This window comes from Macaca nemestrina, chromosome 11 (assembly GCF_043159975.1).
Source record: "Macaca nemestrina isolate mMacNem1 chromosome 11, mMacNem.hap1, whole genome shotgun sequence".
NCBI lineage: Eukaryota > Metazoa > Chordata > Mammalia > Primates > Cercopithecidae > Macaca > Macaca nemestrina.
This window is the reverse complement of record NC_092135.1, coordinates 104,275,780-104,299,267: the sequence shown is the minus strand read 5'-3', so window position 1 is coordinate 104,299,267 and position 23,488 is coordinate 104,275,780. Positions and strand designations below refer to the sequence as shown.

The following is a 23,488-nucleotide window of genomic DNA, read 5'->3' as shown; positions in this document are numbered from 1 at the left end:
TCCAGTGTACCCAAATCTGCTGATTTTTTCATGAGGAGCCAATAATCTAGATGGCTAAGATTCCTGACTTCTAAAGGTTGGAAATTAATTCAAACTCTAGAAAACACTGCTTCACAAACAAAACACATTCACAGCTGCAGTGAGCCCTCAGGCTACCAATTTCCTAATGAAAAATGCAAAAGTAGCAGCTGAACAAGTTTAAAGAGATTGAGAAAATATGCTGTTTTATCTGATCCTTTTCCTTTCCTAAAATGTGGCATTTTGGAAAACTCCAGATACGCTTACATCATAGCCACAATTATTTGCAGTTTAATGAGAAAAGTAGCATAATTAGAGTAGGTAATTGGGAGTGACCTGAATGTCCACAGCAGCCCTTTCTCTTAAATCAGGGCCAACAATGGTGTCACCCAGATGCTGTTGACTAACTGATGTACAACAGATTTACTTAACCACTGGCAAACCACATTTCCTTTTCCAGGGCAATAACTTAAAAGATTATGTATCTCCCTTTGTTGCAGAGAGAGGAAATACTTCCTAGACTCAGGGCAGCTGTGACCTGTTCTCCCAGAGAAATCATTAAACCACAAGGATTCAGACAGAGCCCAGAGCCCTGAAAACTTTGGTCACGCGCTTTCCCGCAGCAGCCACGGGCACCGGCAACTTCTGAGAGGTGAGTGCTTGCTTTGCCCCCCAAAGCTTCACACTCCGCCTGCATGCCATGTGTCTGAGCCAGTAGATTGTAGTTAAGAAAACCAACCTAAAAATGCTTTGTATCTGGATCTCTTTTGAATTTGCATTTGACATATTAAAAGTAAGGTTTATTCAAATTAGAGATAAAACAGAAGTTGTTCCCCGCATTTCTGCAGGTAATGAGAACTTCGGAAATCTTAGTGGAAGAGATGGAGAACTAAGTCCTCCACAGACTTTCCCACTAAGTATCCTCAAGACTCACTTTCTACACGGAGCAAAACAGAATTAGAAGCAAGAATCTAGACGAGGCTTTGTCCTCATTTAGAAGCCTTTAAGAATTCTCTGCTTTAAGTGGATGAAAACTTCCTTGTATGGCTGGGTTGCCATGGTTCCTTGCTGTGACCCCCAGGGCTACTGAGCCTGCCACTGTGAGTCCATTTCAGCCTCTGGAAAAAGCTTTGTGTGTCTCCAGCCTCACAGTTTAACCAAGTAAGGGCCCCCCAAGTCTAATCTCCTTCCTGACTACCCTGAAGAGCCAGGCCTAAGAAAGGCATTTACACAAGATAGTCATCACCCTGTATGACGGGAGGAAAAAACTGAAGTGTCTTTGTTTCTCATTAATCAGCTTCTTTGTAAGAAAGTGTCCTTTTGTATATCTCTTTTCCAATGCTTTTGTTCCAGATTTCTTTTTCAAACAACAGCAAAAAGGTTAGAAAAGATAATTGACAAAAATTAATATGACCTGATGATATCATATTCTCCCAAATGTCTATTTCTAAAATTTCTATCATCAGAGTTTTTAGATGTTTGGGGGAAATATGCTATTTTAGCATCACACAAGAAAGAGCAAGAATAATACTAACCTTAATGATATCAAAAGATGAAAGGCCAAGTTAGCAACCCCAATTTTTCTCGTGGGGTTGATGGGAGGGGAGGGGATAACCTACTTAAAATCGCCCAACCCTTTCTCACTATTAAATCTTCATTAGATTAATATGAATCTTCTCTTTTACAATGTAATATCTTCAAAAGAACAGTTTTCTAATAGTGATATTTCAAGCATTAGTGGAGAAATGCTATTTGTATGAAATGGGAGATCCTATTCCCCAGAATAATATGATAGTGGCATTGTGTATCTTCCATCTCTGAGCCCAGTTGGCCCTATAGACCTCCTTGCACACATTCTCCTGTCAAAAACCCATTAAGACCAGGCATGGTGCCCTATGCCTGTACTCCCAGCACTTTGGGAGGCTGAGGCAGGAGGATTACTTGAGCCCAGGAGTTTAAGACCTGCCTGAGCAATACAGTGAGACCCTGTCTCTAATTTTATTTTTATTTTGAGATGGAGTCTTGCTGTGTCGCCCAGGCTGGAGAGCAGTGGGCACTATCTTGGCTCACTGCAACCTCCACCTCCTGGTTCAAGCGATTCTCCTGCCTCAGCCTCCCAAGTAGCTGGGGACTACAGGCGCACGCCACCACTTCTGGCTAATTTTTGTATTTTTAGTAGAGACAGGGTTTCACCATATTGGTCAGGCTGGTCTCGAACTCCAGACCTCAGGTGATCCACCCACCTCCACCTCCCAAAGTGCTAGGATTTCAGGTGTGAGCCACCACGCCCAGCTCCTGTCTCTATTTTTAAAAATACAAAAGTATATTATAAAAAGAAACCCCTTGGGCCGGGCGCGGTGGCTCAAGCCTGTAATCCCAGCACTTTGGGAGGCCGAGGCGGGTGGATCACGAGGTCAGGAGATCGAGACTATCCTGGCTAACATGGTGAAACCCCGTCTCTACTAAAAATACAAAAAAAAAACTAGCCGGGCGTGGTAGCGGGCGCCTGTAGTCTCAGCTACTTGGGAGGCTGAGGCGGGAGAATGGCGTGAACCCGGGAGGCGGAGCTTGCAGTGAGCCGAGATCACGCCACTGCACTCCAGCCTGGGAGACACAGCGAGACTCCGTCTCAAAAAAAAAAAAAAAAAAAGAAACCCCTTGAAATACTAGCCATAACAGCCTTCAGAAAATTTGCAAATGATTTTTTAAAAAGTGGCAAAACTGTCCTGAAATCCTTCTACCTGGCAGAAGTTTTGCTATCCCTTCCTCTCATACACTCAATTCTGTAAATATCTCTTCCAATAAGGAGATGGATAGCCCAATGATTAAGTCTCTTAAGATAATGGTATTTGAAGTCAGAACGTCTGGAACCAAACCCCAACTCTGCCACTTACACGAAAGGCTCTCTTAACAGATCTCCAATTAACTGGCCCACCAGCTTAACCAATGCACCAAACAGCCTGGCTGGTATCTACTATACCCTTAATGCTCCGAGGTGGCAAGTAGCTTATCTCTAGTACACCTGAGCACTTCAGCTTCTTTTGCATAACAGATCAACTGCAAGTCATGCCTTAGGGTGTCTAACGGAAGCTCTTCAAACATACATCAAACTATAAGGCACATTTGCAGAGATATTTTATTTATTATTCCTTTTATTTATTGTTTCTTAGACTAATTTCAAAGCTAAGCAAGCATGTGTTTTAATTGTTTTAGGTGGTGGCTAAAACATTAAAACGCATACACTTTCCTGGGTTTCATTGTGTACTGTGCTTAAACTACGCTTGGCACATAGGACAGTCCTTGATCAATGGCATTTCTCTTGTCGCTTTTTATATTCTTTGCTACTCAATGGTTCCTGCTCTAGAGCCAAAAATAAACTCATAAAGTAACCACAACTTCCTGAGATTCTCCTCAATAATGGCTTTTACAGATGAAATTGTGATTTTGTGTGATTACAGAACATAGTATAGACTATAGTAAATACTAATACTGCTAATGCAAAGGAATGGAAACTAGCAGAGCTCTACTAAGTACCCCCTTCACTGACCACATCTATTCATCCAGTCTCACAAAACACTGAAAAATATGCCAAGATTGAATCAAGGGATTGCGGGTAGGTGTGGAAGAGCATATATTCTCATAAAGCAGAGGGATATTTGTAGTTTGAAAAAGTGCACCCCACTTTTTCCGACCCCCACCGTGAGAATTCCTGCTTTAGATTTCCTAGACTTGGTCTTTAACAGTGGACAAAAACAAAAGCCTGTGCTTCTCTGGCAGCTGACCTTTCACGGCCTAACAATGTGCACTTTCAGGTGTCACATGGTTAAGCTGAAGTTAGACTATACAAAAATAAAGATAGCAGCCGGGCTCAGTGTCTCACGCCTGTAATCCCAGCACTTTGGGAGGCCGAGGCGGGAAGATCACTAGGTTAGGAGATTGAGACCATCCTGGCTAACATGGTGAAACCCCGTCTCTACCAAAAATACAAAAAATATATATATATATACACACACACATATATATAGGCATGGGGGCGGGCGCCTATAGTCCCAGCAACTCGGCAGGCTGAGGCAGGAGAATGGCATGAACCCGGGAGGCGGAGCTTGCAGTGAGCCGAGACTGTGCCACTGCACTCCATGCTGGGCAACAGAGTAAGACTCCATCTCAAAAAATAATAATAATAATAATAAATAAATAAAATAAAAAAATAAAGATAACTAGCTGTCAGAGGTAAGCTCGCCACATCAAGGCGTGCCTACCTTCCAGCTCCATACTTCTCATCCCTTGAATTTATGAATTCTAAGTCCTGCCTCAGGTACACAGATGTGCCCACATCTGCCAGGCCCGTAGATGGTGACCAGGGAAAAAAATCAAACCTTTAGGCCGGGCACTTTGGGAGACTGAGGTGGGTGGGTCACAAGGTCAGGAGTTCGAGACCAGCCTGGCCAATATGGTGAAACCCCATCTCTACTAAAAATACAAAAAAATTAGCTGGGCATGGTGGCGCATGCCTGTAATCCCAGCTACTTAGGAGGCTGACGTGGAGAATTCCTTGAACAAGGGAGGTGAAGGTTGCAGTGAGCTGTGATCACACCACTGCACTCCAGCCTGGGCAACAAAGCGAGACTCCATCTCAAAAAAAAAAAAAAAAAAAAAATCAAATCTTTAAGGCCAACATGGTGGCTCATGCCTGTAATCCCAGCACTTTGGGAGACTGAGGTGGGTGGATCAACTGAGGTCAGGAATTCAAGACCAGCGGGGCCAACATGGTGAAACCCCATCTCTACCAAAAATACAAAAATTAACCGGGCATGGTGGCGGGTGCCTGTAATCCCAGCTACTCAGGAGGCTGAGGCAGGAGAATCACTTGAACCTGGGAGGCGGAGGTTGCAGTGAGCCGAGATTGTGCCATTGCACTCTAGCCTGGGCAACAGAGCGAGACTCTGACTCAAAAAAAAAAAAGTTAAAATTCACAATTAACCAATATGTGATTCCATCTCTTCACTATCAGGACACACTGAAGCACAGAAAGTAAAATCTCCTGATGAGCCTTATACCATGCATTTGAAGAACATTCCATCTCTGCTAATTTAACTTAACTTTTCATAAGCAAAAGCCTACCCAGAGAAAGGAGGGGTGGGTGCCCCCATCCATAACTGATTTTCAGCCTGCAGAACAGCTAGTAGCAGTGATTTCCATTCAAAAAACAAACTTGTTACACCAACACATGCTGGTCAAAAGAATTAATTTGTACAGTATGTTCATGGCTTACTTTTCTCTAGGATTGCATGATGAATTTTTATGGAGGGTGGTGGGGGAAGGGAAGAACCACATTCAAAACCCAACATCATTCTTCTCTACACTGTCATTTCAAAAGCCAGATAAAAGTGGAATGAGGAATGCAGCCGTTCTGAACACCACCCTCCATTTCATTCTGGAACCAGGAAGGTACACCCAGGCATGACAATAGCTTCTCTCCTCACAGAAAATTAACTGGTAAGTGCTGTCCTGTTTGTTTTCCTGAAACTGACACATTTACAGCTGACCTGATGAGGATTCCTGCAGATGATTTATTTACAAAACAGTATTTGACTAACTACCAGCTGGCAAAAAAGGAAAAGGACTACTGATCGTTTACAAAATGCTCTGTCTGCAGATGCATATTTTTGGTCTTGGCAAAAGTGTTTAGGGACGATCCTTCAGGGTTCGCTACAGCTGCTGATTAATCCTAAAACACTGCAAGAGAGAAAATGAGCATGTTGCTGGGGTGGGCGGACAAAGAAGAACTTTCAGTAATTTTCTCAGCTTTTACCTACATAATTACAGCTCATAAATCTGGCTTTTAAGGAGTTGTGATCTAGAAATAGTCAAACATCATTTGTGGAAGACTCACTGTTGAGAAACTAGTAGAAAAAATTGGTACTCCGAGAGGAAAACTGGTATCGCCCTCTTTAGATTACAAGGTGGGAAAAAAGTTCTAAACTGAGTTGTATTGCGGTTCCCTGCCACTGGCTCCCCATTTGTATGATGAAAGGTTTGTGATTTGTTGTGCTCTCCCATTTCTTTGTTGTTGTTGCCTTGTCGAATCTCGCTATCAATTTCTTGTTAGAATAATTGGTATCTGGGCTCTCCCAACAAGGGGGGTAGATGGCTAAATGCAGGGAAGACTGTGGGAGAGAAGAGTTCAGCTATTCAGTTGTTCCTTTTCTAGTCAGAAACTGTGAGCACCAATTGCCTTTTATCTTTTCCTCCAGAAGAAAGCTAATGAAAACCAAATAAAGTTTGATAACAGAACTTTCACTGGCAATAATGCTCTTAAACTGCCTTTTTCACTTAAGGCAGACTCATTCACTCAAGAATCCACAAACCTGTTGTTACATGAATCCGATGGTATTTTCGTTTAAACAAAACAAAACAAAAAAGGCCAAGGGACCTTTCCTGGGTCTCAAGTTACAAGTAATTATTCTTAGTGAATAATTCTCATCATATTTGTACGTCTTCCAGACACTAGATTATTATGTTTTTCATGGCCTATTTTGTTATTTTATCTGATTTAAGTCACTTAGTTTATAAAAGGTCATACATTTTCTGTTACTTGACCGCTAATTGTCATGTCCCTGAGATAAATATTTAATAACAGATCATGTTAACCAGAATTATAATCATGTAAAAATAAATGAAGTAGAAAAGATTGAATATGCAAAACTGATAAGACATGTGTTACTCTGATGGTGAGATTATAGATGTGTCAAGGAGAAAAAATTTCTGTTCCCTCTTAGATTTGTTATTAGGCACCAGCAAATGAAACTGACAGAAGAAAGATTAGCAAGAGAAAACAAAATTTAATTGTATGTATGTAGATATGGGCGTTCCCAAGTAAATGTGACTCAGAGGTTGCTGAGTGAGCTATGATTGTGCCACTGCATTCCAGCCTGGGCAACCAGAACCTAACCCTATCTAAAAAAAAAAAAAAAACAAACAAAAAAAAACAAGTGACTCAGATGGGCAGTTAGAATTTGGGGCTTACATGCCATCTTTTTTTTTTTCTTTTTTTTTAATGTGTTTTTTTGTTTTTGTTTTGTTTTATGTATGCCATCTTAATAGAATAGGAGAAATGGAAGAGAAGGGCACTTAGGGAAAACAAATGACTTTTTGGAAACATAAATGGGTCCTTAGGAGAACAGACCAGTGATATGATAGTTTTGGTGACAATATCTGTTCAGGTGTGGTGCAGAGACTTCTCATCTCTGGTGATAAGGGTCAGTCTTCCCTGATTGCTTCCAGGGAGGGAATCTATGGCAAGTTAAGGTTTCTTGAGTTCTTTTGGAAGGCTCTGCTTTTAGGCAGATAAGAGATTTCAGAACTCAAATCCCTTCTGCTCAAAATAGTTTTTATGCCACCCTTGTGTATTCTATACTGCTTCAGGCAATATATCCATTCCTTTTCCCCAAACTTAGTCTAATGGTACATTATTTTTATAACGTTAAAACTTTATAATATTGCCAGGTGCAGTGGTGTGCAGCTAGAGTCCTAGCTACTCAGGAGGCTGAGGCAGGAGGATCTCTTGAACCCAAGAGATGGAGTCCAGCCTGGGTAATATAGTGAGACCCTGTCTCTAGGGAAAAAAAATAACCATCCATTTTTTTTCAGGTATGAATTACCATATAAACCACAAAGTTAAACTTTTAAATCTGGTGGTGATACTCAGTCCTAATTCACCTGGTTTCTTTGGTGACATTAACTTCAGTATGGCTACTACCTCATCATAGACACTATGCCACAATAAAAACTGGTAGTAGAAAATTAAAAGGTAGAAAAGGGATAACCAGTTAAATCAAGATTAATAACATAGCACTCTCTTGAACTTGGACGATTTCCAAATATGCCTCAAATCTATAACTGCACAGTAGCTTTACACTTGTAATTTTGATTTTGCCGAGTCGTCCCGAGCTTTGCCTCTAACTTGTCTCATGGCATGAGGCAGTGTAAACTCTCAGGACCTCAGCTTCCTTTCCTTTACAATAAATCAAATGGACAAGATTCCTTCCAAAACTCTCCAATTCCTTTTTGGGTTTTTTTTTTACCCCTTCTTATTAAGTCGTTACTCAATGTGATCTATATAATGGGTTATCTAGCATATACAATGGGTACTTAATATTTAGTGAAAAAAATCTTCTATTCAGACTCTGTTTTCATATTTTTCAACATGAACTTGATCTTATTATGTTCCGATTATTTTACTGAGACTCAAATAAGTGGAAAAATGTTCTTCATTGTTAAAGAAAGTGGCATCAATAGGAATAAAATATAACATGAATCAGGCACGAATTTTTGCTAGAAATTACGCAATCCTCCCTTCATTGGAGTGGAGAAGGGCAGGGGTGAGGAATGGGACCTGGCTTTGCCTACAGAAAAGTTTATCTCTGGGCGAAGCAAATTGACCTAGGGGAGATCCAATTGCCCAAACTTGGTCTCGTTGCCTTTTATTCAGCAAACAAACTCAGCTAGCCCATGTAAATCGAGTGTGTGAAACATTGCAAACAGCAACTCTCTACAGGACAGGTGCAAATAAAGACTTGTTTTGCGATAAAAAGAATTCAACAAAGCAAATAAATAAGGTATGTTAGGGCTTTTTGGATGATGTAATATTTTTGTTTTACTCTCAGTTTTCACCTTCATCGTCAGGCAGAGGAAGATGGAAACTGTAAAATTTGGGTTACTTATTCGGAAGTCTAATATTTTCCCCTGTCAGAGAGGTGTTTAGCATTAACTAAGAGAATCTACCTGTATTTGTCATTGTCAATCAAGCAAATATTGACTGAACCCTCAGTTAGTGTGATGGGAGAAGACAGGGGATTTTAATGGTAACTTGTTAATCTCAGAAAGCTTTGAGTTGTGCTGCCTGGGACACAGAATTAAGTTCATAAACTAAGAAGTTTTAAAACTGTGTAGTGCCTAGAGAATATAGAGTTCAGAAAAGAAAGGGATTGGATTTGAACTGAAGTATGAAGGCTCACAGTTCATGGGGAAGGTGAGAAGGTGAGAGGGTTTTGGTGTGCCATCATAGGTCCTAGTGAGATGAGAAGATCTGGACTTTGGCCAGCTGCTGGGGCATACCAGAAGTCCTTCCTGGCCTGAGTAGCCTTGCGGAAGAACTTACTGGGAGGGAGGAGCTTGGCACAGCCTTTGACCTCTGAGAGGATAGGAAATGTGAGATCAGCATGCAAATAAAAATGGAAAGGCTGGGCACGGTGGCTCATGCCTATAATCCCAGCACTTTGGGAGGCTGAGGCGGGTGGATTACCTGAGGTCAGGAGTTCGAGACCGGCCTGGCCAACATGGCAAAACCCCATTTCTACCAAAAATACAAAAATTAGCTGAGCGTGGTGGTGCACACTGTAATCCCAGCTACTCAGGAGGCTGAGGCAGGAGAATCACTTGAACCCAGGAGGCGGAGGTTGTGGTGAGCCAAGATTGCGCCACTGCACTCCAGCCTGGGTGACAGAGCAAGACTTCGTCTCAAAAAAATATATAGAAATAAAAATAGAAAGAGTTGTTTCCACTAAAATCTCAGAGCACAGGCAGCCCTATTTTGGGACAACTTTAACAAAAAAAAATATATATATATATCATAAGAGAATGGAATTCTCTGGCTCCTACCTTCACTTCATCCTAAAACTCTACCCAATTTTTTTTTTTTTTTTTTTTTTTGAGACGGAGTCTCGCTGTGTCACCCAGGCTGGAGTGCAGTGGTGCGATCTCGGCTCACTGCAAGCTCCGCCTCCCAGGTTCACGCCATTCTCCTGCCTCAGCCTCCGAGTAGCTGGGACTACAGGTGCCCGCCACCACGCCCGGCTAGTTTTTTGTATTTTTAGTAGAGACGGGGTTTCACCATGTTAGCCAGGATGGTCTCGATCTCCTGACCTCGTGATCCACCCGCCTCGGCCTCCCAAAGTGCTGGGATTACAGGCTTGAGCCACCGCACCCGGCCAACTCTACCCAATTTTGACAAGACAAGAAGCCCAGTGATATGGCAGCATACCTGTAGAAACGTGGCACCCAAGGAGGAGCAGACTTGTACACGAACACATGTAACTCACCTGGCCCTGGAAATACTTTTTTTTGTTGTTGTTGTTAGACAGAGTTTTCGCTCTATTGCCCAGGCTGGAGTGCAGTTACACAATCTCAGCTCACTGCAACCTCCACCTCCCAGGTTCAAGCGATTCTCCTGCCTCAGCCTCCTGAGTAGCTGGGACTGCAAATACTTTTTTTAGAGAACTCTTTTTGAGCATGTTTCTCTGGCAAACACAGAAGTCAATGTACTAGTCAATGGGGACACTCCAATGACTCCTGAGTTACAACTGTAAATACTACCCCATTTGTACCCACTGTCAACTGAGGAAATTTTTCAGGTTACAACCAAAATATATTTGTATGGCACTTGACATTTTTCACTGTCTATTCTTGACAAGACTGCCCATTACTATCTTCTAGGAAATATACATCTAACTCAAACGTGTAATGAAGGTTCTGACTTAAGTCTTTAAATCCTGTAACCCCAGTGTTGCCGATCTGTATATACAATTTCAGAATTTAACTAGGCCAGATAATCCAGCTGTGCACAAAGCCAGGTCACCCAACTAGGATCAGGAAGCTCCCATTGTTTGCACCGAGTGGGGTTTTAAAATTCCACGGAGGCCTACCAGTGGGCTGGGAGGTGTTCTTAGAACACCAGAAACAGGAGGCCCTGTTGTTATCACTGGCAGTCCCTAGATGACAAAGTCTTGTGTAAAGTGAAATGGAAAAAGTAATTTCTTTCACAAAGTTTAGCACATAAGGAATTCAATAAGGAGAGGTTGTAGTCTTCCCTCCGGAATCATGCAAAAGCAAAGCAGATTTCACATGTGCTTAAAATGGCACCCAAGGTCACTCTCTGAAATGCTAATTTTATGTTTCTTTTTATACAAAATACAAAAAAGTTAACCTTACAAGTCAACCAGTCCATCTCCTAGTATGATAATTGAATGAAGGCTGGGCATAGTGGCTCAAGCCTATAATCTCAGCACTTTGGGAGGCCGAGGCAGGCGGATCACCTGAGGCCAGGAATTTGAGACCAGCCTTTAGTAGAGATGCTGTCTCTACTAAAAATACAAAAATTAGCCAGAAGTGGTGGCGTGCACCTGTAGTCCCAGCTATTCGGGAGGCTAAGACAGGAGAATTGCTTGAACCTGGGAGGCAGAGGCTGCAGTGAGCTAAGATCGTGCCACTGCACTCCAACCTGGGAGACAGAGCAAGACTCCGTCTCAAAAAACAAAACAAAACAAAAAGTAACTGAATGAATTGGGTACAGTTCCTCCATGTTAAGTGCTTTACATAACTGGATACAGTGGAGACCAATATTCAACAAAAAGTGATCACTATAAACACGTGAACTATCATCATTATGAAAGTGCTTGAGGAACACTAAGGGGTGGGTCAGGCATGGGATAAAGGTGGAGTTAATCTGAAAAAGAAAGAAAAAGAAAAGACTTCATGGAGAACGAGTTTGAAAGGAGGTAGACAACCTGGCAGCTTGAAAAAAGTGGAGAACCCAAGTAGGAATATGTATGTGCCTGCTTGAATTTTCATTAGGACCAAATTGTCCGTAATGGCATGAAAAATAATAAAATACGAAGTTGAATCAATGTTAGATCATTGAACCTAGAAAAAATGGCATATAGATATGACATCCTTAATTTTTCATAAAACTCTGTCTTTAACAGTTTATAATGATAAACCTCTAATTGAGTAGAAAAATCTGGCAATGAAACATTTTACTTAATTGTATAAGTGAGAGTTGACAGAGCCTTTTCTTTATTCAGTTGTGCCATATAAAAATGATATTTGCAGGCCGGGCACAGTGGCTCACGCCTATAATGCGAGCACTTTGGTAGGCTGAGGCGGATAGATCACCTGAGGTCGGGAGTTCGAGACCAGCCTGACCAACATGGAGAAACCCCGTTTCTACTAACAATACAAAAAAATTAGCCCGGCATGGTGGCACATGCCTGTAATCCCAGCTACTTGGGAGGCTGAGGCAGGAGAATTGCTTGAACCTGGGAGGCGGAGGTTGCAGTGAGCTGAGATTGTGCCATTGCACTCCAGCCTGGGCAATCGGAGCGAAACTGTATCTCAAAAAAAAAAAAAAAAAAAAGAGTAAAAATGCTATTTGCTATTCACAATAGCGAAGACCTGGAATCAACCTAAATGCCCATCAGTAATAGATTGGATAAAGAAAGTGTGGCTCATATACACCATGTAATACTATGCAGTCATGAAAAGGAATTAGATCATATCCTTTGCAGGGACATGGATGGAGCTGGAAGCCATAATCCTCAGCAAACTAATACAGGAACAGAAAACCAAACACGGGGCCAGGCACGGTGGCTTAGGCCTGTAATCCCAGCACTTTGGGAGGCTGAGGCAGGCAGATCACCTGAAGTCAGGAGTTCAAGACCAACCTGGTCCACATGGCGAAACCCTGTCTCTACTAAAAATACAAAAATTAGCCAGTCATGGTGGTGCACACCTGTAGTCCCAGTTACTTGGGAGACTGAGGCATGAGAATTGCTTGAACCTGGAAGGCAGAGGTTGCAGTGAGCCAAGATTGTGCCACTGCACTCCAGTCTGGGTGACAGAGTGAGACTCGGTCTCAGAAAAAAAAAAAAAAAGAAAGAAAGAAAAAAGAAAACCAAACTCGGCAACACGGCATGTTCTCACTTATATCTCACTTATAAGTGAGAACTGAATGATGAAAACACATGGACACATGGGGGTAACAACACACTGGGGGCATGTGGGAGGGCTGGGGGAAAGAGAGCATCAGGAAGAACAGCTAATGGATGCTGGGCTTAATACCTAGGTGCTGGGTTGATCTGTGCAGCAAACCACCCTGACACAAATCATTTACCTATGTAACAAACCTGCACATCCTACATCTGTATCCCAGAACTTAAAAGCTGAAAAAAACAAACAACAACAAAAAAGTGCTATTTTTTTTTTTTTTTTTTTTTTGAGACAGAGTCTTACTCTGTCACCCAGGCTGAAGTGCGATGGGTGCAATCTCAGCTTATTGCAACCGCTACCTCCTGGGTTCAAGCGATTCTCACGCTTCAGCCATCAGAGTAGCTGGGATTACAGGCGTGTGCCACCATGCCTGGCTAATTTTTGTATTTTTAATAGAAACAGAGTTTCGACCGGGCACGGTGGCTCAAGCCTGTAATCCCAGCACTTTGGGAGGCCGAGGTGGGCGGATCACGACGTCAGGAGATCGAGACCATCCTGGCTAACCCGGTGAAACCCCGTCTCTACTAAAAAATACAAAAAAACTAGCTGGGCGAGGTGGCGGGCGCCTGTAGTCCCAGCTGCTCGGGAGGCTGAGGCAGGAGAATGGCGTGAACCTGGGAGGCGGAGCTTGCAGTTAGCTGAGATCCGGCCACTGCACTCCAGCCTGGGCGACAGAGCGAGACTCCGTCTCAAAAAAAAAAAAAAGAAACAGAGTTTCACCATGTTGGCCAGGCTGGTCTCCAACTCCTGGCCTCAAGTGATCCACCCACTTCAGCCCCCAAAGTGTTGGGATTACAGGTGTGAGCCACCGAGACTGACTGTGACCTTGACCATTTTTGATCTAACAAAATGGCAATTTCTTATACTTTGACATAAAAAGTGGATTAAATTTTAATAAAAATAGAAGGCTGGGCCTAGTGGCCCACACCTGTAGTCCCAGCACTTTGGGAGGCCAAGATGGGAGGATTGCTTGAGCCCAAGAGTTCAAGACCAGCCTGGGCACCGTAGTGAGTCTTTGTTTCTTTTTTTTTTTTTTTTTGAGACAGAGTCTCGCTCTGTTGCCCAGGCTGGAGTGCAGTGGCCGGATCTCAGCTCACTGCAAGCTCCGCCTCCCGGGTTCACGCCATTCTCCTGCCTCAGCCTCCCGAGTAGCTGGGACTACAGGTGCCCGCCACCAGGCCCGGCTAGTTTTTTGTATTTTTTTAGTAGAGATGGGGTTTCACCATGTTAGCCAGGATGGTCTCGATCTCCTGACCTCGTGATCCTCCCGTCTTGGCCTTCCAAAGTGCTGGGATTACAGGCGTGAGCCACCGCGCCCGGCCATGTGAGTCTTTGTTTCTACCAAAAATTTAAGAATTATCCGGGCATGGCAGTACATTCCTTGTAGTCCCAGCTACTTAGGAAGATGAGGCAGGAGGTCCCAGCTACTTAGGAAGCTGAGGCAGGAGGACTGTTGGAGCCTGGAAGGTGGAGGCTGCAATGAGATGTGATCATGCCACTGCATTCTAGCCTGCATGACAGAGTGAGACCCTGTCTGGAAAAAAAAAAAGTTACATAGATTTATATATGTAAATATTTGCCTCATTTTATATAAATATTTGTTTTGTGTATTTCTCCACATTAAAACCATAGTAAGCATAACGTTTGTTTGTTTGTTTGTTTTTGAGACATGGCTCTCTCTGTTGCCCAGGCTGGAGTGCAGTAGCACTATCACAGTTCACTGTAACCTCGACCTCCTGGGCCCAAGTAATCCTCCCACTTCTCAGTAGCTAGGACTCTAGGGATACACCACCATGCCTGGCTACTTTTTCGATTTTGTAGAAATGGAGGTCTCATTATGTTTCCCAGACTGGTTTCAAACTCCTGGCCTCAAGCAATCCTCCCACCTCTGCCTCCCAAACTGCAGGGATTACAGGCATGAGCCACCACACCCAGCCTAAACATAACATAGTTTTGATGATTGAGAAAGCACTTCCGTCTTCTTTCACAAGACATTCATTGAGCACCTACTGAGCACTCTGCTCCTTGTGAGATAAAAGGATAAGTAAAAGTTATTCCTTGCCCTGGATGTTCTTGGTTTAGTAAGGGAGATGAACACCTTAACAGATCATTCCTCAGAGAGACTGTGTGTGCAGGGATTAAGAAGGAAGGCCCTGCCTGGATGCGGTGGTTTACGTCTGTAAACCCGGCACTTTGAGGGGCTGAAGTGGGCGGATCGCCTGAGGTCAGCAGTTCGAGACCAACCCGACCAACATGGAGAAACTCTGTCTCTACTAAAAATACAAAATTAGCTGGGCATGGTGGCACATGCCTATAATCTCAGCCACTTGGGAGACAGAGGCAGGAGAATCGCTGGAACCCAGGAGCTAGAGGTTGCGGTGAGCCGAGATCGCGCCATTGCACTCCAGCCTGGGCAACAAGAGCAAAACTCCTTCTCAAAAAAATAAAAAAAAATAAAGGCCCTGAGGTCAGACAGACCCAGATGTTTAGTCTGGTCTTCACCACTTTTGCTAAGTGCCAAAGCTCTCTTAGCCTTGTGGAAATAATAACAGTACCTCCCAGGATTCTTGTGAGAGTTAAATGTGACAATGCATGTGAATTGCTTAGCATTGTACTGTACTTAACAAGCACTCAGGAAATGCTGAGTATTACTATAAGTGTTAAGTGCTATTTGCATAATTAGATGTGGTTGGTACTTGCTTCCTTTGAGTAGAATTAGGTCAACTGGTTTTAATTAGAAGCAACAGGGCGGGCATGGTGTCTCATGCCTGTAATCCCAGCACTTTGGGAGGCCGAGGCAGGTGGATCACCTGAGGTCAGGAGTTTGAGACCAGCCTGGCCAACGTGGCAAAATCCCATCTCTACTAAAAATACAAAATTAGCCAAGTGGGGTGGAACACGCTTGTTGTCCCAGATACTCTAGAGGCTGAGGCAGGAGAATCGCTTGAACCCTGGAGGCGGAGGTTGCAGTGAGCCGAAATCATGCCACTGCACTCCAGTCTGGGCAACAAGCAAGAGACTCTGTCTTAAAAAAAAAAAAAAAAAAAAAAATTATAAGCAACACATGACAGTGACAATGGTTTATAGTGAACTGGTTTGCTCCTCATACCAGTTTAGAGAAAAATCTCATCTTTTCCTGGAAATGGGACCTGTTGTCAGTCAGAAGTGCTGGTCTAGGGAAGTGACTAAACAGATTGAACACACCTCTCAGGAGCGGGGCTGGCTTTTCTAGGTATTCAACATTCTTTTAATGCTTTTGATTAAAAAAAAACAAGGTGGGTTTGGTAATAATGGATTTGATGATAATCAAAAATTCAAATTCTCTTCTTCAGTTCACGTTTGTCTTCTCAGACGAAATAGTTATTGCCAAGATGCCCAGGCACAGGAATGCCCTTATCAAAACCTACTGAATAGTCTTTTCTTCAGTAAATACTCTTGAGCCCTACAGTTTGCCAGGCACGGTGCTAGGCTCTGGGAGTGTGAAGGTCAGCAAAACCACAGGCTGCTGGCGGAGACAGACGTTCTTCAAATAAGCCTCCACATACATAATCATAGTTGCTCTAAGTGAGGAGCTTAGAGTAGGGGCCCTGATTTAGGCGGGGGCATAGGTTTGTGGAGGCAGGGAAGAGTTCGTTTAGGGAAGTAACATCTAAAAGTACCACTTACCCTTTAGAAGAGCTGGAGATTTTCTCTTTAATTCCAAAACCACCAGCAAGCTTGGGAGGTAAAAGCTTAGTCAAATAAATTTTTGGTTGCTATATGGAAAATGCCATGTTGATATAAATTATTTATTCTATCACCCAGTTGTATTGATAACATTAAACATGGCCTTTCCATTTGTCATTGTGCCCCAATGGGACTCTCATTTTATTAACTGTATTCAAAATAAAACCGTCCACCTTTAGAATGATTTTATCCCTATTAACACACACATATAAATGCGTATTTAATTACAGTTCTTTACATACAACAAACAAGTTGGGAAAAATTTAGATGGTAAAATGAAATGGTTTCTTTCTTGTCTGGGAGAGACTCCTTGTTCTGGAATGATATTTCATGGATAAATATGGTGTTTCTCCAGGATCTTCCTTTTGGGTTTTTGGCAGTTGAGTGGGGAAGGGTGTATTTCAGCACACACTGAAAACTGCTTGTCTTGTAGGCAGGATTATAATACACCAAACAGGCTGGGCGCAGTGGCTCATGCCTGTAATCCCAGCACTTTGGGAGGCGGGCGGATCACCCGAGGTCGGGAGTTCGAGACCAGCCTGACCAACGTGGAGAAACCCTGCCTCTACTAAAAATACAAAATTAGCTGGGTGTGGTGGCATATGCCTGTAATCCCAGTTACTAGGGAGGCTGAGGCAGGAGAATCGCTTGAACCTGGGAGGCAGAGGTTGCGGTAAGCCGAGATCGCGCCATTGCACTCCAGCCTGGGCAACAAGAGCGAAACTCTGTCTCAAAAAACAATAATAATAATAATAATACACCAAACACTGTGTGAAAGTGGCATTTTCACCTCACACCTAAAATCCCACCACTTTGGGAGGCCAAGGCAAGAAGATCACTTGAGTCCAGGAGTTCAAGACCAGACTGAGCAGCATAGTAAAACCCCCTTCTCTACCCCAAATTAAAAAAAAAAAAAAAATTAGCTGCGTGTGGTGGTGCACACCTGTAGTCCCAGCTACTGGGAAGGCTGAGGTGGGAGGACCCCTTGAGCCCAGGAATTCGAGGCTGCAGTGAGCTATGATCGTGCTAGTGCTCTCTAGCCTGGAGACAGACTCTGTTTCCAAAAACAGAAAGAAAAAAAGTCATATTTTGAGACTTCCTCAGAAATATATTAGATTTCCCAAAATGAAGTTAAAAAAAAAAAAGTTTAGCTATTTTAACTTGTTATTTGAACATTTACAAGAATATTCACACATCTTTCAGCCTTAAATAAATAAAATATTGATTTTTGAAAATAAAGACCTATTTTCTAGGTATGGTAAATGCAATCTGCTCAGAATCACTGGATGCTGTTTACTAATTTCCCACATGATGACCACTTCTTTTTACTTTTTTCTCAAGCAATCAGTAAATGATATATTCATCAAACTTAAGAGAGTAAACAAAATGTATCTCTTGCTAAGGCAAACAACTGATTGCTTCTTTGAGCCAGCTGGATTATAGGAGGTCAGTGAGATCATAGCAAGTAGCGTGGTTATGTTGTACTGATATTCATCACAAGAAATGAACTAATCTATGCAAATCTTTTGCTGCAAAATAAATAAACTCCTTTGGTGGAACATTATCACAAGATCAGAATGTGCCACTTTGTCAAGGATGGAGTAAACATAGTGTAGCTTTACTGTAACAGCAGGAAACCATTATTTTGTGGCTCACAGCAGTCTTTCAGTTGATGTTTTCTCATAGGATGAAACCCAGATCCAAAATGCCATCAAAAGTAACCACAAACTGGGTGCAGTGGCTCACGCCTGTAATGCCCACTACTCAGGAGGCTGAGGGCAGAGGAATTGCTTGAACCCTGGAGGCAGAAGTTGCAGTGAGCCAAGATCATGCCACTGCACTCTGGCCTGGGCGACAGAGTGAGACTCTGTCTCAAAAAAAAAAAAAAAAAAGTAACCACAAATAAGTTCTCTGATTAGAACCATTGATCGTTAAATTAGCTAGAAACCCAAGAATTTGCTATGTTTCAGCAAAGTCATGTAAGTCATGTGAAATATTTCATAATACACTCTAATGAAAGAATCAAGTAAAGTCATAATAATGATATTGCACATTTATTGAGCTCTTACTATGATCCAGACACTGTGCTGTGCCCTAACATATATCATCTTTTGTCATTCACAATAAACTTAGAACGGTTTAGTCATGGTTTCTTCCCCAGTTCCCTAGATCATCGATGAAGGAACAGAAACTGATTGTACCAAAACATTTATATGGTAAGCTTGATCAATGTATTTGATTTAGTATCTATGCTGGGCTAAGAAAACCATGCAAAGCAGTATCTACAAATAAGAAAACAGGAACTAAGCTGGGCTTGGTGGCACATGCCTGGAGTCCCAGCTACTTGGGAGGATGAGGCAAGACCACTTGAGCCCAGGAGTTGAGGCTGCAATTAAGTATGATCAAGCCACTATATTCTAGCCTGGGCAACCAAGCAAGATCCTGTCTCTAGAAAAAAGAAAAAGAACATAGGAACTAGAAGGACACTAGAAATAGAGGGAAGATAGGAAATTGGAAGGGACTCGAGATAGAAAAGAAAATTAGAGTAATAGTTTATATATCCTGAGTATATGATGGGATAAACAAACTTTTTCTACACTCAAAATATTCTCAATACTTCTACCACCAGGTTAGAGAGTTTTTCTCACATCAAGCAATTCTTTAATTCTTTTTTTTTTTTTTTAAATTATTATTCAGGGTCTCTCTGTCACCCAGGCTGGAGTGCACTGGTACAATCTCCACTCATTGCAGCTTCGACTTCCTAGTTCGAGCAATTCTCCTGTCTTAGTTCCCGAAGCAGCTGAGACTACAGGTGTGCACCACCACACCTGGCTAATTTTTTGTGGAGACAAGATTTCACCATGTTGCCCAGGCTGGTCTCAAACTCCTGGCCTCAAGTGATCCTCCCACCCCCTAGCCTCCCAAAGTGCTGGGATTACAAGCCTGAGCCACTGTGCCCATCTTTTTTTTTTTTTTTTTTTTCCTTTAGAGACTGTGAGGTCTGGACTGGTCTGCCTAGTCTGGAGTACAGTGGTAGGATAACTCACTACAGCCTCAAACTCCTAGGCTGAAGTGATCCTTCTGCCTCAGCCTCCCAAGTGACTGAGACTGTAGATACACACGATCACATCCAGCTAACCTAAAAAAAATTTTTGGGGCCCAGGTTGGTGGCTCATGCCCGTAATCCCAACAATTTGGGAGGCCAAGGTGGGCGGATCACTTGAGCCCAAAAGTTCAAGATCAGCCTGGGCAACATGGCGAAACACTGTTTCTACAAAAACTGAAGTAGGAGGATCACCTGAGTCTGGGGAGGTCGAGTCTGCAGTGAGCCGTGATCATGCCACTGCACTCCAGCCTGGGTGAGAGTGACACACCATCTCAAAAAAAAAAAAAAAAAAAAAAAAAAAAAAAAAAAAATTAGCCACACAGGTGGCTCATGCATGTAGTCCTAGTTATTCAGGAGGCTGAGGTGGGCGGATTGCTTAAGCCCAAGAAACAGAGGTAGCAGTGAGCCGAGATCCTGCCACTGCACTCCAGCCTAGGTAATACAGCGACATTTAGTCTCAAAAAATTTTTTCTTAAAAATGTTTTTTAGAGACTGGGTCTTGCTATGTTGCCCAAATCAGTCTCCAACTCCTGGCCTCACGCGATCCTCTCGCCTGGCTGGGATTCCGGGCATGAGACACCTTGCCGGGCTTGGACATAAACTGGTGTCCTAAAAATTAACTCAGTTCTGACCTTTTCTGTCTGGAGATAGCACAGACCCACGTAGATCAAGGGCTTCTTTACACAAGACTGCCCCCACTTCAGAAGCCAATTGCAAGTCCAGGTTGTTACCTGTTCTTCTAAAATACAATACAAATCAGGCTTCCCACGACCGCCCCTCACATTCATTAGTTTGCTAGATCAGGTCTGAGAACTTGGGAAAATGGCGTACTTACAAGACTGCAGGTTTACTACAAGGGCCAGAACTCAAGAAGAGCCAGATGGAAGCGATGCACGGGACAAGGTCTGTGAGAAGGGGCGCGGAGCTTCCATGCCCTTTGGGCGCGCCACCATTTCCAGGACCTTGGTGTGTTCGCCAAACCGGAAGCTCTGGTTTTTACGGAGGCTCATTACTTAGTCATGATTGATTAAACCACTGGCCATTGGAGATTAATGCAATCTCCAGCCCCCAATCCTCCCCTGGAAGTGGAAGTTGGGGAGTGGGTTGTGGATACGATTTGTAATTAGTACAAGACACCCGCGTTGCGCTTTTTTTTTTTTTTTTTTTTTTTGAGACGGAGTCTCGCGCTTTTCGCCCAGGCTGGAGTGGAAGGGCGCGATCTCGGCTCACTGCAAACCTCTACCTCCCGGGTTCAAGCAATTCTCCTGCCTCTGCCTCCCGAGTAGCTGGGATTACAGGCATGCGCCACTAGGCCCGGCTATTTTTTTTTTTTTTTTTTTTTTGAGTTTTAAAAGAGACAGGGTTTCACCATGTTGGTCAGGCTGGTCTTGAACTCTTGACTTCAAATCATCCGCCCGCCTCGGCCTCCCAAAATGCTGGGATTACAGGTGTGAGCCACCGTGCCCAGCCTGGGCTCTTTCAAACGGAGCAAGGTTCAAGTTTGTGCCTACAAAGGGGCATAAAACAGGGTTATCTAGGAGGGAAGAGGTCGATCTGGTAGGAGGAAAGAACTAGGGCGGAAGGTGAGTTTGGGAGGTGTCTGCGATAGGAAAGGAAATGCGCTGGAGTGGGCGCAGTGCATGGAGGGGTGACAGGCTTGGAGGGGCTGGCAGCATCTGAGGTCCGCAGTGCCATGTGGACCTAGGTATTGACAGGAGCGGAGTTTTCCTCTTTTGTAGTAAGGAAAACTGGCCGCCTGACCTGGGTGGGTTGAAACCCCGCCCCCGCGCCGCTGCCACCACCCACTTCCCCCATCCCCACCCGAATGAGGCGGGCGCCCTGGGCGAATAGCTATGGACGCCATCCAGCTTTAACCAGGCTAGTGCGGAACGGGGTGGTGTGCCTGCAGTCCCAGCTACCCAGGAGGCTGAAGCAGGAGAATCGCTTGAGCCCGGGAGGTTGAAACCGCATTGAGCCATTATTGCGCCACTGCACTCCAGTCTGGGCAACTGAGCGAGACCCATCAAAGGGAAAAACACACACACAAAACCAAGGCTGTGATCCTATGATCTTTAGCCAATCTGACTCCACCCCTTTTCAAACAGCCTCAAGATTATTAAAAATATGTATATTTCATACAGTCCTCTCTATATACCTACCCTCCATGTCACCCCATCCCTTCAAAAAACTTAGTAGAACCTAACAGAACCTTAGGGTTTCAGCGTTGACTGAACTTTAGACATCGACAAGTCCAATCACGTGTAATGTCTGATTTCCTGCTTAAAACTCCTCACTTTATGATTGCGTCATTAAACATCTCCAAGTATGAGAAATGTACTATCCTCTGACATAGCTTTACAGTAGAACGAAAGATCCGTAAGTTCTGTGTCCTACTCTTTCTCCAGGGCCTAGAATACATAGTAGGTGCTGAATAAATTATTCATTTAATTTAGTTTTTAAATTTTTAACAACTATAATCTTTAGGAAATTCTGCCTTACATTGAGCTAACATTAGCGTCCCTCAATTTTTTGAGGCCACTTTGAACAGTTCCCTCTTCCAAATGCCAGCCCTTGGGCATTTGAAAAAATTGTTACCCTGCTCTTTCTTTTCCAGTATAAATAGCTTCCACCAGTTTGCTCAATGCTCCTCACATGATATAGTTTCTCTCCATCCGGTTCCCTCTCCCCTGGATATATTTCAGTTTGTCATTGTTTCTCTTAAACTGTAATTCCCAGAAAAGAACACAGTACCCCTAGGTGCTGTCTGATCAGTTCAAGTAGAATTGGATAAACACTCCCCCAATTCTATTAAGACAGCCCAAGGGCAAAGTTACTTTTTTTTTTTTTTTTTTTTTTTTAGCTGTCTTATCCCATTGTTGACTCACATTGAGCTCAAGGTCAAGGAGAAAGGTTGTGTTTGGGCAGAAATTTAGGATGTTTAAATCACAGAACAGGTCATCACAGGGCACTAATTTTGATGCCCTTGGTGAATGGTGTGTGTTCAAAGGAAATGTATATGAAAAGTGGTTGATGGGGACCCCGCTGGGGTACACTACATTTACTTCCTTCTTATGTGAAAAGGCACTAAATAAGCCATTAGTCAATATTATATATCTCTTTAATGTAGAATTATGAAATCCATTTTAAGGAAATAACTCAGGGCCTGCAATTGCTGCCTAGACACATTATCTGCTAGGAAAACCTGTTGGAGATTATTTGCTTTGCATGGCAACTGGCATAAAGTTCAGTGAAGGTGCTGCTTAACAAGAGAACGTTGAGCAGGCACGGTGGCTCACACCTATAATCCCAGCACTTTGGGAGGATCACTTGAGGTCAGAAGTTTGAGATCAGACTGGCCAACATGGTAAAACCCCATCGCTACAAAAAAAAAAAAAATTAGCCAGGAGTGGTGGTGGATGCCTATAATCTCAATCACTCAGGAGGCTACGGTGGGAGGATCCCTTGAGTCCAGGAGTTTGAGGTTGCAGTTAGCTGTGATTGTGCCCCTACACTCCAACATGGGAGAAAGAGTGAGGCCTTGCCTCTAAAAAATAATAATAAAAATAAAATGAAAGAGACCGGGCGCAGTGGCTCACGCCTGTAATCCCAGCACTTTGGGAGGCCGAGGCAGGAGGATCACAAGGTCAGGAGATCGAGACCATCCTGGCTAACACGGTGAAACCCCATCTCAACTAAAAAATACAATCAATCAATCAATCAATAAAAGAAAAGGAGAAAACATGCTTTGTCTGATTTTGCCTTGTTAGAGAAAATCTGTGATGAGAACAAAAGATACAGGAAATTATCTAAAAG

At 43.2% G+C, this 23,488-nt stretch overlaps 1 protein-coding gene across 5 annotated transcripts in view; it reads left to right on the top strand.

Moving 5' to 3' along the window:
- The first annotated feature begins 483 nt into the window (after positions 1–483).
- CMKLR2 (chemerin chemokine-like receptor 2) overlaps positions 484–23,488 on the top strand; it is a 48,508-nt gene continuing 25,503 nt past the window's right edge. For 2 of the 5 annotated variants that reach the window (XM_011717949.2, XM_071073281.1), the window contains exons 1-2: positions 484–670; positions 5,396–5,514. The gene's annotated coding sequence lies outside the window, so the exon portion shown is untranslated. Of the gene's footprint in view, positions 671–1,060; positions 1,180–5,395; positions 5,515–23,488 lie in introns of those variants that run through there. The other 3 variants (XM_011717951.2, XM_071073282.1, XM_011717950.2) reach the window with 2 other exon arrangements.